This window comes from Bos indicus x Bos taurus, chromosome 11, assembly GCF_003369695.1.
Source record: "Bos indicus x Bos taurus breed Angus x Brahman F1 hybrid chromosome 11, Bos_hybrid_MaternalHap_v2.0, whole genome shotgun sequence".
Taxonomy (NCBI): domain Eukaryota; kingdom Metazoa; phylum Chordata; class Mammalia; order Artiodactyla; family Bovidae; genus Bos; species Bos indicus x Bos taurus.
In genome coordinates, this window is record NC_040086.1 from 56,347,994 (window position 1) to 56,362,424 (window position 14,431).

The following is a 14,431-nucleotide window of genomic DNA, read 5'->3' on the forward strand; positions in this document are numbered from 1 at the left end:
AAATTAGAAGCAGGAGCAGGCAGCTTCTAAATACTGAGTGAATCAGAAAAAGACATTAGAAGAAAAAAGTTTAAACTATTCCTGCATCCTCTAAGATTAAATGTCTGCTGTAGTTGCACATTGCTGGGGACAGAAAAAACACATCTTTCAAATAGAAATGCAGAGTGTGTTATAACACAGGGGTCAGAATTGGGTAGCTGAGCTGTACCTCTAAGCAAGTAGAGGGCAGGGGTACATAGTGCAGAATGCCCAACACAGGGGTGAGTAAAAGAGAAACCTGGGATTCCAGGGCTCCTGATCCTTCAGAAGCAATGAGTCATGTGAATGCCCAGAGAGTCATTTGTCTTTCTCCACTCTTGGGCACTTAGAATAAGAGTGCCCAACTCTTATTATTCTAACATGGGACTTTCCCTTGGTGTGGGTCATGGTGAGAGGCAGGGTTACAGCTCCTAGTATGAAAGCAAAGGTTGCAGATCTGCCACCTCCCAATTCTCTGGAGACTACAGCTCTGGGATGTGATGGAGGCATGACAATGGGATGCCCCAGCCAGGTAGTGGCAGGAAGAGAAGGAAGCAATTAGAGATCATTCCCAGTGGGTATGGAGCTGGGGGCCTTTCAGTGCTGGTGGTGAGGGTTCAGTGATTGTGGCTCACGTAAGAAATACATGATCTTGCCTTTAGTTGCAAAACTTTCCTGGTTCCTTCCTGTTGTTCACACCTGGTGCTCAAGCCTCTCAGTGAAAATTTGACCCAGTGAAGAACCTTTATATTTTGTTTGATTTCACTTTTTAGGTTTTTAAGGTATACTTGAGGTGCAGTCAAGGGTATTGGTTTGATCCCTGGGTCAGGAAGTTCCCCTGTAGAAGGGAATGGAAACTCACTCCAGTATTCTTGCCTGGAAAATTCCATGGAAAGAGGAGCCTGGCAGGCTATAGTCCATAGGGTTGCAAAGAGTCGGACGTGACTGAGCAACTAACTCAAAGATTCGTATTTAAAGCACATTTAAAAATCTCTATCTTGACATATAGATGCACCAAAGAAATCATCAAAATAATCCCTAAAGTAAACAGAGCCATCACCACGAAAGTTTCCTCCCTCACCCCTGCTTCTCACTCTCAACTTCTTCAATTCTTGCAACCCAAGAAAACCACTGATCTGTTTTCTCACAGTATAGATACATTTAACTTACATTTTCTTGAATTGTATATAAGTGGAATAATCCGTGGTACGCTTTCCTCCCTGGTTTATTATACTAAACATTTTTATTTTGATATTCATTATTGCTTGTTGCAATACTTCATTTATTTTCATCGTTGAGTAAATTCTATTGTGTGGGCATGGCAAAATTTATTCTTCTCTTGATAGACATTCGGGTGATTTTCAGTCTTGTATATTATAAATAGAGTTGTTGTGAATATTAGTATATGAATTTATATAAAAATAAATGCTTTCATCTATCTTGAGTAAATATCCAAGAACAGAATACTTGTGTTGCACAATAGGCATGTTGCTAATGTTTTAAAAACTGCCACACATTTTCTGAAGTTACGGCATTTAGATCACCTCCAGCAGCGAATGAGAGTTCCAACTATTTTGCATTCTCAGTATGGTCAGGCTTTCTAATTTTAGCCATTCTTATAGACACAAATCTGCTTCTCTAAATAATGAGTGACAGTGGAAATTTTTCATGTCTTCATTTTCTATCTACATATCTTTTGGAGAAACTATGTTTCAATCTCTTTCCCACTTTGTACTGGGTTGTTTGTATTTGGGTGAGTTATTATCAAGTTGTAAGAGTTCTTTATATATTGTAGGCAAAATATCTTTATGGATATATATCTTGAAAATATTTTCTCCCAGTTGGTGAGATTTTTAATAGGGTCTGATGAGAGCAAAATCTTTTCATTTTATCTAATCCAACTTACTTATTTCTGTTCTTGTGTAGTTTGTAGTTGTTTTATATTTGGCTTAATGTTACAAGATTGTCTCCTATATTTTCTTTTTCAAGTATTGTAAGTTTACACTTTATATTTAGACCTACATTCCATTTTGAGTTAATTTTTTAATAAGATGTGAGTATAGGGCAAGGTTAATTTATTTTTCATATGGACTATGATTTTTTGCCACCATTTCTTATGACAAACCATTACTGAATTTTTTTTCTTACAGTTTTCCCTTTAGCTTTATTAGTTGAAGTACAGTGTTGCTGCTGCTCAGTCGCTCAGTAGTGTCCAATTCTTTGTGACTCCATGGACTGCAGCCTGCCAGGCTCCTCTGCTCATGGCAAAAATACCAGAGTAGATTGCCATTTCCCTCTCAAGGGACCTTTCTAAACCAGGGATTAAATCTGCATCTCCTGTATTGGTAGGTGGATTCTTAACCTCTGTACCATCTGGGAAGCCCTTTAGCTGTATTAAGGTATTCTCAAAAATAAACATTTTATATATTTTTGATGTTACAAAGAACATCAAATTTGAAATTACAAAGAACCCAAGATAGAGTGCAGATTAAAATCAATGAATCTCTTAACAATGAATCAAACAACCATACTAAAGAGGGTGGGGAAAATGACCTGTAAACAGTATGTTGGCTGGATACTTATAAAGACTAGAGATAAAAAAGAACTGTACACACTGTACTGTAGTATATAAATTTGTTTCTCACAGGAATCTAGAAGAGCAATATGAAAGCATATTAAATATATACCAGATTTGGTAAATAAATTAATATATTGTAGATATGAACCCACTCCAGTGTTCTTGCCTGGAGAATCCCAGGGACGGGGGAGCCTGGTGGGCTGACGTCTATGGGGTTGCACAGAGTCGGACATGACTGAAGTGACTTAGCAGCAGCAGCAGCAGCAGATATGAAGAGACCGTTTTCTCTCTGTGGGAGAAAGTAATTACAATTAAGAAAAGGAGTAGTTATAAAACCTAAGTTTTTTTAAAATTATTTTATAAATCCCAAGCACATACTGGCATGTTTACCATAAAGGGTAATCTGGATCTTCAGGAATTTTCCATCCAGTTTTAAGCTTTACTGGAGTCTGAGTTATGAGTGAAGGTTCTCTAGGATTTTCCTCTTCTGAAAAATTTAAGAAGATCTTGTAGCTACTACAGGCTAGGAACATCAAAGAATTAGGCAGAACCTTGTCTTTTTTCTATCCAAATTATTATGTTTTTAATAGTTTTTTTTCCTTTTTCTTGCTGAGTAGTATTGGCGCTGTGAAGAAATTATAGATTTTTTTTTAACCATTGACTTTTTGAAGAACATTTGGATAGCATCCAGTTTTGTGCTGGATATAAATAAAGCTGTTATAAACCTTTCTGTGCAAGTTTCTAAGTGAAAATAAGGTTTTACTTGTCTGGAATATAAGTTTAGCAGGGCTCAGAGGGGAATATGCAGCATTAAATACCTACATTAGAGAAGAGAAGAGGTCACAAATCAATGACTGAGTTTGTTACCTAGGAAACTACACTAAACCCAGTATCAGGAGAAGAAAGGAAATAATCCAGAGAAGAGCAAAAATCAGTAATCAACTTTTTGAAAGAAATTTGTCTTAAAACACTTTTATAAACTCCTATACAATCAAATAGCTATATCTTACAAATAGCTCCTATACCTTACAAATAGCTAGGAAAAGAAGAGAAGCTAAAGGCAAAGGAGAAAGGGAAAGATATACCCATTTGAATGCAGAGTTCCAAAAAATAGCATGGAGAGATAAGAAAGCCTTCCTCAGTGATCAATGCAAAGAAATAGAGGACAATAGAATGGGAAAGACTAGAGATCTCTTCAAGAAAATATAATATTGTAAAGTTTAAAAATAAAATAAAATTAAAAAAAAAAGGAAAAAGAAAATTAGAGATACCAAGGGAAAATTTCATGCAAAGATGGACACAAAAAAAGGACAGAAATGGTATGGACCTAACAGAAGCTAAAGATATGAAGATGAGGTGGCAAGAATACACAGAAGAACTATACAGAAAAGATCTTCATGACCCAGATAACCACAATGGTGTGATCTAGAGCTAGACATCCTGGAATGCAAAGTCACGTGGGCCTTAGGAAGCATAACTGCGAACAAAGCTAGTGGAGGTGATGGAATTCCAGTTGAGCTATTTCAAATCCTAAAAGATGATGCTGTGAAAGTGCTGCACTCAGTATGCCAGCAAATTTGGAAAACTCATCAGTGGTTACAGGACTGGAAAAAGTCAGTTTTCATTCCAACTGAAAGAAAGGCAATGCCAAAGAATGTTCCAACTACTACACAATTGCACTCATCTCATACACTACAAAGCAATGTTCTAAATTTTCCCAGCCAGGCTTCAAAAGCATGTGAACTGTGAATTTTCAGATGTTCAAGCTGGATTTAGAAAAGGCAGAGGAACCAGAGGTCAATTTCCAACATCCGCTGGATCATTAAAAAAGCAAGAGAATTCCAGAAAAACATCTACTTTTGCTTTATTGACTATGCCAAAGCCTTTGACTGTGTGAATCACAACAAACTATGGAAAATTCTTTAAGAGATGGAAATACCAGACCACCTGACCTGCCTCTTGAGAAACCTATATGCAGGTCAGGAAGCAACAGTTAGAACTGGGCATAGAACAACAAACTGGCTCCAAATCGGGATAGAAGTGTATCAAGGCTGTGTATTGTCATCTTGTTTATTTAACTTATATGCAGAGGACACCATGGAAAATGCTGGGCTGGATGAAGCACAAGCTGGAATCAAGATTATCAGGAGAAATATCAACAGCCTCAGATGTGCAGGTCACACCACCCTTATGGCAGAAAGTGAAGAAGAACTAAAGAGCCTCCTTGATGAAAGTGAAAGAGGAGTGAAAAAGTTGGCTTAAAACTCAACATTCAGAAAACTAAGATCATGGCATCTGATCCCATTACTTCATGACAAATAGATGGGGAACAATGGAAACAGTGACAGACTTTATATTGGGGGGTCCAAAATCACTGCATATGGTAGCTGAAGCCATGAAATTAAAAGACACTTGCTATTTGAAAGAAAAGCTATGATCAACCTAGACAGCATATTAAAAAGCAGAGACATTGCTTTGCAAACAAAGGTCCATCTAGTCAAAGTTATGGTTTTTCCTGTAGTCATGTATGGATGTGAGAGTTGGACTATAAGGAAAGCTGAGCGCTCAAGAATTGATACTTTTGAACTGTGGTGTTGGAGAAGACTCATGAGAGTCCCTTGGACTGCAAGAAGATCCAACCAGTCCATCCCAAAGGAAATCAGTCCTGAATAGTCATTGGAAGGACTGATGTTGAAGCTGAAACTCCAAAACTTTGGCCACCTGATGCGAAGAACTGACTCATTTGAAAAGTCCCTGATGCTGGGAAAGATTGAAGGCAAGAGGAGAAGGGGATGAGAGAGGATGGGGTGGTTGAATGGCATCACTGATTCAAAGGACATGAGTTTGAATAATCTGTGGGAGTTGGTGATGGATAGGGAGGCCTGGTGTGCTGCAATCCCTGGGGTCCCAAAGAGTCAGACACGACTGAGTAACTGCACTGAACTGAACTGATATCCATCAAGAGAGGGCTACACATTGTTTTCAAGTGCAAACGTATATGTGCCAATGTCAAGTTCTCTGAAAGACACAACTAAAAAACTCATTGAAAATTCCCATGAAGAAAACATTTTACTTCACTAGTGAAAGCTATGAAATATTTAAGGAAGAATCAATGTCAAAACCATGGAAATATTTTCATAAACTGGAAGATAAAAGAAGATTTCCCAGCCATTTAATAAGGCTAACATTATCCTGATATGAAAACCAGAAAAATATACTTAAACAACCAAGCAAAAATAATCCTTATAAACAAAGATAGCAAACTTCATATCAAAATTTAATAAATTGAATAAAGCAATATATTAAATAATAAAACATCATGACCAAGGAGTATTCACTCAAAATTATCAATATAGTTCCCCATATTACTAGAATATAAAAGAAAAATTGTGATGATATAGCATGTGTATATGACTATTATTTTAAATTATTTTATATAATAGTTACTATTAAATTACTATTTTAAATACATATGTGTGTGTTGGCCTTCCCATGTGGCACTAGTGGTAAAGAACCTGCCTGCCAGTGCAGGAGACATAAGAGACATGGGTTTGATTCCTGGTTAGGGAAGATCCCCTGGAGGAGGTCATGGCAACCCACCCCAATATTCTTGCCTGGAGAATCCCCATGGACAGAGAAGCCTAGAAGGTTACAGTCCATAGGATTGCACGGAGTTGGACATGACTTAAGTGACCTAGCATGCATGCATGTGTGTATTGTTACTACAGTCAAGATCTACAAGGTTCTCTCTTAGGGAATAAGTTATTAAAAAATACAATATTTTGGAAAACCATGAGGAAATGATGCCAATGAAAACTCCAATATTGAAAAGGTACGTATTATGAAATAACCCAGTTATAAGGATAGAGAACAGATTAGTGATACCAAAGGTTTAGGGATAGGGGGAAAAGGTAGGTGAGTCTCTTCAGAGATAGTGTTGTAATACAGTTAAGTATTTCATTGTAGTGTAGGTTAGAAAAATGGCATGCTTCTGTCTAATTCATTTATGCTTCTCCCAATGAGAAGCTGCAGACTAAGCTAATCTAAGTCTTAATTTTTCAGAAGATAAAAACCTAGAAAACCTTTACTCATAGCTCTTACTCCAGAGTAAAGCTTTGAACTGGATGGGAAATTCCTGAAGATCTGGGTGATCCCTCCTGGGGAACATGCAGTAATGTTCTTGAGAATCCCCAGAATAAGCCAAGTAGGGAAAATTATAAAGACTTGCGTCTTTGAAGAGTTAAGTAAGATGATACTCATCTTGGTGAACTGATTTTTACATACTACTGGGAGCCTGACAGTCTAGAAGTACAGACAAGGAACTTCTACCTCAGAAACTTTTCAATTCAGCATCAGGTACTGTTTTTGCTGGTGACATCCTTGGTCTGTTCACTGTCTCTATCTGTATTTTGATCCCATACTTCTCTGGCTTTGTTACCCACTCCATTGTGATCTTCTGGCTTCCATTGCCTTTTTAACCAGAATTTAACAGGATGCATTCCTGATTTTAGATCACTGTTATTCACTCTTGGCCTTGAGCTTTCTCTAACCCTTTATCTACTCCACTCCCATAGAGAAGTTCAAAGTAGAATCCATACATACCTGTCCTTTGTGTATTCTCAGGATGCATATTTGAAAGATGCAAGAGGTAGGGTGTTGGAGAGAGAGGTCCCAGGGCTTATGCAGGGAAGTCTGGGCATGACATGTGGTGCTGAGCTGCTGATGATAAGTAAATCTCACTCAAAGAAGACTTAAGATTTCACAAAAGAACATAGTAGCTTACCATTAAAACATAAAAGCATATGCTTGTGACTTACAAAACTGCTAATTAAACACAATATGCACATGCTGGCAGCTTACAAAATGTGGCCTGTCACCACTCAGATTTCTGGCACCCTGGACCCCCTTACACCCCACCCACCAACACTATCTGAGTTCTGCACAGCACACAGTTCATCTGTTTTTCCATCTCAGCAGTGCCAGCTATCCCCTGAGGAGAAACTCAGGAATGTTCACCAAGAAAGAAAAGTGGGAGATCTTTGTAGTATATTCTAGCCACTCTCTGGATCTTGGTATGAAGTGCAAACAGCTGGTAGCCAAGTCTTGCCAGCTTCAGGCTGACTTCTCCCCACACCCTTGGTCTTCAAATAAGCTGTCCTCTGACAGGGAAGACGAAACCATTGGAAATACTTCAAATTCAACACAGGCTGATTTTTCTCTCCCAGATCTAAATACATCCACATCCAACTGCCAAGTTTCTAGATTTGTGGAAACCTGCAGATTCTCTTGGACTATAAAACTGGTTCCCCTACTGAACAAAAGTCATTGCCTGCTTTGCCCTTTCATGATTCTATAAAGGTTCCAGGGTTTTCATGATCTTGTTCTCCTCTCCTTTGCTTGCTATGCTCCTCCCACTATCACAGCCTTCAGCTTAAACTTCCTCTCTTGGACGAAACCGGAAAAGGCAATGGCAACCCACTCCAGTACTCTTGCCTAGAGAACCCCACGAATGAGGAGCATGGTGGGCCACAGTCCATGGGTTCACGGAGGAGTCAGACAGGACTGAGTGACTCCACTTTCACTTTTCACTTTCATTCACTGGAGAAGGAAATGGAAACCCACTCCAGTATTCTTGTGTGGAGAATCTCAGGGATGGAGGAGTCTGGTGGGCTGCCCTCTCTGGGGTCGCACAGAGTCGGACACGACTGATGCGACTTAGCAGCAGCAGCAGCTTGGAGGAAACATGCAAACATCTTATCTCTGGCAACAGGAGTCTAAGCAATAATGAATTCCTAGAAGGAATCAGGGCATGGGCTGAACTTGGAGAAGCATCCCCCCAAATTTCACTGAATCCAGAGGATTGAAAGGATGAGATCCAAAGATATTACTACAACCCATCTTTTAGGAACACAGCAACTTTGCTCTGGTTATCATGAGACCCTCCAGTAGAGCCTGCCCTTCAGATGGTGTTTCCTAAACTGCTTTTGATTCACTCTCAGGGAAGAAGTTTTTGGGCTCTTGAGACTCTCTTCCAGAAGGTCACCAAATCCTAAGTCAACACTGGCTCAATTTCTCCCCTCAATTCTGTCTTTTAGGACAAGAATTGTTAAATCAAAGGAGTATTAAGGACTTGTGATACTGGTATTTTATATTCTCCTCTCCTTTTTATTTTTCCTTCCTTCCTTCTTCAGTGTGTGACTACATTCCCTGAATCAACATGACTAAAGAAAGCCACTCGGGTAATTTACTCACAAAGTGTATGAGGCCTCTCCTATGGACAGAGCACAACCAGTGTAATTTTTAAGTTCTGCCTCAATAGTTGTGCTTTTGCTATGAAGCACTTATCCTCGGGGGCTGGTGGCTCAGATGGTAAAGAATCTGCCTGCAGTGCAGGAGACTGGGGTTTGATTCCTTAGTTGGAAGATCCCCTGGAGAAGGGAATGACTACCTGTTCCAGTATTCTTGCCTGGAGAACTCCATGGACAGAAGAGCCTGGTAGGCTCCAGTCCTCGGGGTCCCAAAGATTTGGACACAACTGAGTGACTAACACTTTCACCTTTTTTTCAGTTATCCTCAGAACTGAGTGTCCCTCACATTGCTTTTGATTTTGGACACACTTGACAATAATTTATGAGAAGTATATTCATTTGAATAATGCTTAAGAACGGATATTGTTCTTATGCAAATAATAATAATCAACATTTATTAGGAGTTTCCCACATGCCAGAAATTTTATATAGCTTCTACTTGTATTAACTTATCATCATTTCCAAGTCTATCAATGAATTGCTGTTGACTATACCGACGTGCACAAAATATGCAAAAGGGGGCTTCTTTAGAGCATCTACTGGAACTTGGCCCTGCCAACAGCTTGGTTTTGTCCCAGTGATACTAATGTTAGATTTCTGGCTTCCAGAATTGTATGAAAATAAATTTGTCATACGTTAAGGTGCCTGGACTGTGGAAATTTATTACAGCTGTCATAGGACACTATACCATTTTAGAATTCTTTTCTAGTGACAGCATTTCTCAGTGTAAACCACACCCAACTTGAATTGTTTATGCAAAAAGAAAGTGATTGAATCATAGTAAGGTGAGTCTATCAAGGATTGGTTACTTCCTTGATTCAGTACATTGATTGCGACATAAACCCAGATGATACAAACATTTCATTCAAAGATGTCATCCTCCTAAAATCGAACTAATTTCTTCCAGTAGTATAATAGATTGGTAGGTTCATTCTACTCTCTGTAAATATGAAGTTCTGTCTGGTGCCAGGCATGGTTAAGGGTGATGAGGAGATGGCCAAAGCCAAATGACTAAGCCACTTCTTGTGGCTTTAGATGATTCCTCCATTTTGTTTCAGGCTTAGTAATCTCTCAAGACCCACTTCAGGAGCCAAAGATTAGACTTCCATTCATTTCAACATGCTAAATAAGTAGCTGCATGTGTACTCAGTTGTGTATGACTTTTTGTGACTCCGTGGACTGTAGCCCAACAGGCTCCTCTGTCCATGGAATTTTCCAAACAAGAATACTGGAGCAGGTTGCCATTTCCTGCTCCAGGAATTTTCCTGACTCAAGGATCAAACTCATGTCTCTTGAGTCTCCTGCATAGGCAGGCAGTTTCTTTACCATTGTGCTACTTGGGCTGGCATTACAAAAAACTTCCAAACAGATGGGAACCGTAGGGAGCTTATTTGTTGTTGTTTTTCAGTCTCTCAGTCATGTCCGACTCTTTGTGACCCCATGGACTGCAGCATGCCAGGCTTGCCTGTCCTTCACCATCTCCTGGAGCTTATTAACTCACATCCATTGAGTCAGTGATGCCATCCCACTATCTCATCCTCTGTCATCCCCTTCTCCTCCTGCCTTCAATTTTTCTCAGCATCACAGTCTTTTCTAATGAGTCAGCTCTTTGCATCAGGTGGCCAAATATTGGAGGCTATGCTATGTTAAAATAGTTAGATATAGGCTGGGTTTTTAGGTTCATGGAAGCTGTTGGTTTGATGTCAAATGCCTCTGAGATGGTGCAGTGGCATATAATACTTACAAGAATCACTGAGAAATATCCATTTGGAGTCTAAGAAACACAAGTCATTACTGAATGAAAATTTAGAGAGAAAATAATTCAACTAAATGTGTACAGAAAGAAGTATTTGTATACTGAGATAAATGGATAAATAAAACATAATGGATGAGTAAACAAAAAGAAGTTTAATCAAATAAATTAAACCTTAATAATAAAATTCCAGCTGCAGAAAGAGTATAAACTACTTGATAAAATGTATATATGCTTTTATAGAACATAGATTAATACAATTTATTATGTATTGATTGATTCCCATGTAGCTTAAAAAATAATAGAAGAATACACAAAATGTAAGAGTATACAGGGAAACAATGTTATTTTTGCTTGGACAATTTATGATGAGTTTTTTTTTTCTTTTTATAGAGACTGGAGATTTAAAACAAGGAATAAAATGATACTTTTCCCCCTGAACAGTAGATTTATATGTGTTCATTTAATTAATATATTTATTTCCACATTTAGTAAAAGTAGTTGTATTAATACTCTCTAAAGAGCTTATAACCAGAAAAAGAAAATTTTTTCTATTTTCAACAAATAAGAATTCAGTCATATTCTTCAGAGTTATCAGAGGGTGATGTCCAGTACTTGGTACTGTTGGGGTTCAGAATAGGCTACCTCAAAATGTGCATCAGTGAATACTGATTATTTTCAACTAATGCTGCACAAGGAACACTCTGACCCCCCTTTCTGTTTTGCTGAAAGCAGGAAATAAATCTCATATGAAAGGTGCCCTCCCAGTATCTGAAGGTAGAGGGACACCCTGATGGCAAAGACAGGGAATTCAGAATGAGAAGCCTGTGTAAATGAACCTTGTTTCTTCTTTAATGTACTCTGTTTTGGTTCTTTACTAACTGGGCACTGCTAATCTTTAACTTATATGCAGAGTACATCATGAGAAACGCTGGGCTAGAAGAAGCACAAGCTGGAATCAAGATTGCCTGGAGAAATATCAATAACCTCAGATATGCAGATGACACCACCCTTATGGCAGAAAGTGAAGAGGAACTAAAAAGTCTCTTGATGAAAGTGAAAAAGGAGAGTGAAAAATTTGGCTTAAAGCTCAACATTCAAAAAACGAAGATCATGGCATCTGGTCCCATCACTTCATGGCAAATAGATGGGGAAACAGTGGAAACAGTGTCAGACTTTATTTTTTTAGGCTCCAAAATCACTGCAGATGGTGACTGCAGCCATGAAATTAAAAGACCCTTACTCCTTGGAAGGAAAGTTCTGGTCAACCTAGATAGCATATTCAAAAGCAGAGACATTACTTTGCCAACAAAGATCCATCTAGTCAAGGCTATGGTTTTTCCAGTAGTCATGCATGGATGTGAGAGTTGGACTGTGAAGAAAGCTGAGCACTGAAGAATTGATGCTTTTGAACTGTGGTGTTGGAGAAGACTCTTGAGAGTCCCTTGGACTGCAAGGAGATCCAACCAGTCCATTCTAAAGGAGATCAGTCCTGGGTGTTCTCTGGAAGGAATGATGCTAAAGCTGAAACTCCAGTACTCTGGCCACCTCATACGAAGAGTTGACTCATTGGAAAAGACTCTGATGCTGGGAGGGATTGGGTGCAGGATGAGAAGGGGACGACAGAGGATGAGATGGCTGGATGGCATCACTGACTTGATGGAGGTGAGTTTGTGTGAACTCCGGGAATTGGTGATGGACAGGGAGGCCTGGTGTGCTGCAATTCATGGGGCTGCAAAGAGTCGGACACGACTGATCGACTGAACTGAACTGAACTAAAAGTAAGTTTCTTTATTCTGTCAACACTTCAAAATTTATTTATATAATTGAATTAAATTTTGTTTCATTTTCTCCTGTTAATCTGTTTTTTATTTTATTTATTATTTTATTTTATTTTTTAACTTTACAATATTGTATTGGTTTTGATCTGTTTTATGTCAATTTTATTACTAGTCCAGGTGCAAGAATTCCAAAGTGATAAAAGGAAAAATGTGCTCCTCCCAGATACTTGAACCAGGCAGCAGGCTGGCTGGACCCTGTTTCCCACCCTCATTCTGCTACAAATGAGAGATCCTGGCACACCTGACAAAGCCCTACTGCTGCTGCTGCTGCTGCTAAGTCGCTTCAGTCTGTCCCTGGTATTCTTCAGGCAAGAGTACTGGAGTGGCTCGCCATTGCCTTCTCCCGACAAAGCCCTACAGAAGGTGTGATTTCTTATCGTGTCAGCCTCCCAGATCTCTGCCTGCAGGATCTGATGGGAGGGAAGAGGTGAAAGACTGTTTTCTCTTGCTCTCAATTTAGACAAGCATGAGAAAATGTAAGTGGAGCTAGATCCTTTTGAGTGACTCTTTTGAATCATCTACCAGAGATGGTCACTGTTTTTCTTTGTCTCTCTCTCTCTTGAGATGTTTTTCATAGGAGCGAGAATCATAGGGCAGAACACAGGCAGAGACCCTCTAAGTCTGCCTTTGGACCCAATCACACCAACTTTTGAATCAATGGTCTCAATAAACTGGCATCAATTAAACACATTTAACTGTGGGTCCTTTATGAAAAGCCAGATAAAGTTTTTTTCTTCAGTGTTATTCTATGCTCTGAGGGCTTTGCTTTATGTCTAGTGAAAATATTCTCTCTGGTCTCTGCATTACGGAAGGTATATTTGCTGGGGTGCATGTGTTGGCCAAAGAAATTGACTGGAGTTCCAATACTTGAAGTCATAAGCAGCACTCTTTTTGTCTGGCTGTGTCAATTATTAGGGGAGTTTGTCATAAGGGGTTCCAGTTCTTAAGGGGCCTTTGTTATCTCAACATTTGTTGCTTGTTAGTGCTAGAATAGTCCAATTCCTCTTGCACTTCCACGATGTCATTAACTAGCAACTTTATCCCTGGAGGCACCCCATGTTTTTGTTTGACACCAGAGACACTGTGTTCACTGCACCATTCTCAACACCTATATCAATAAATGACTCTTACTTTCTTAGACTAACATTGGAAGTGAACTTTCTAAATCTTGTAAGAGTACTAGCTTGTGAGACTTGTCTTGCTTCTTTGATTAGGCCATACTAAAATGCTTATTGGTTTGAGTTCCAAGTTGAAATCAACATATTAGCCTCCTCATCAATGTCCTAATGATGGATCTTTTAAATTGGCTATATTTAAAAGGAAACATATTTTTTGAAAGCTCTCATCATAAACAGCTGCCCCATTGGTACTTATGAGAGATCAAATCATAAGGGGAAAATATATTATGACTGGTCTTAAAGAACCTTTTATTAAAAGAACAGAAATCCTACTTAAACAAAAGCTAATATATAAGCTCCTCTTCTTAAAATTTGCCCCAATACCTCAGTATTTTACCTGACCCTCCTACAAAAAATCTGGAAGTAATTCAGCTGGAGGACAATAATCAATGGCTAACAGAAACCCACTCCAGTGTTCTTGCCTGGAGAATCCCAGGGACAGGGGAGCCTGGTGGGCTGCCGTCTATGGGGTCGCACAGAGTCAGACACAACTGAAGCAACTTAGCAGCAGCAGCAGCAGCAACAGAAACAAATGTCTGTTTCTTACAGGTTTCTATAAACCCAGAAGTACACCTCAAAACAAATCAAGGCCCATCTATCTTTACTAGTCCCAAGGTCTCATCTATTTCTCTCAAAGTGCTTTCAGATGTTATAAAAGATCAGGGTATTAGACGAAAACTGTCCTGTATTTAAGAAAAAAATATTTTAACAATAATTATCCTAAGATTTATAATAGGCATATATATTCCAAAACT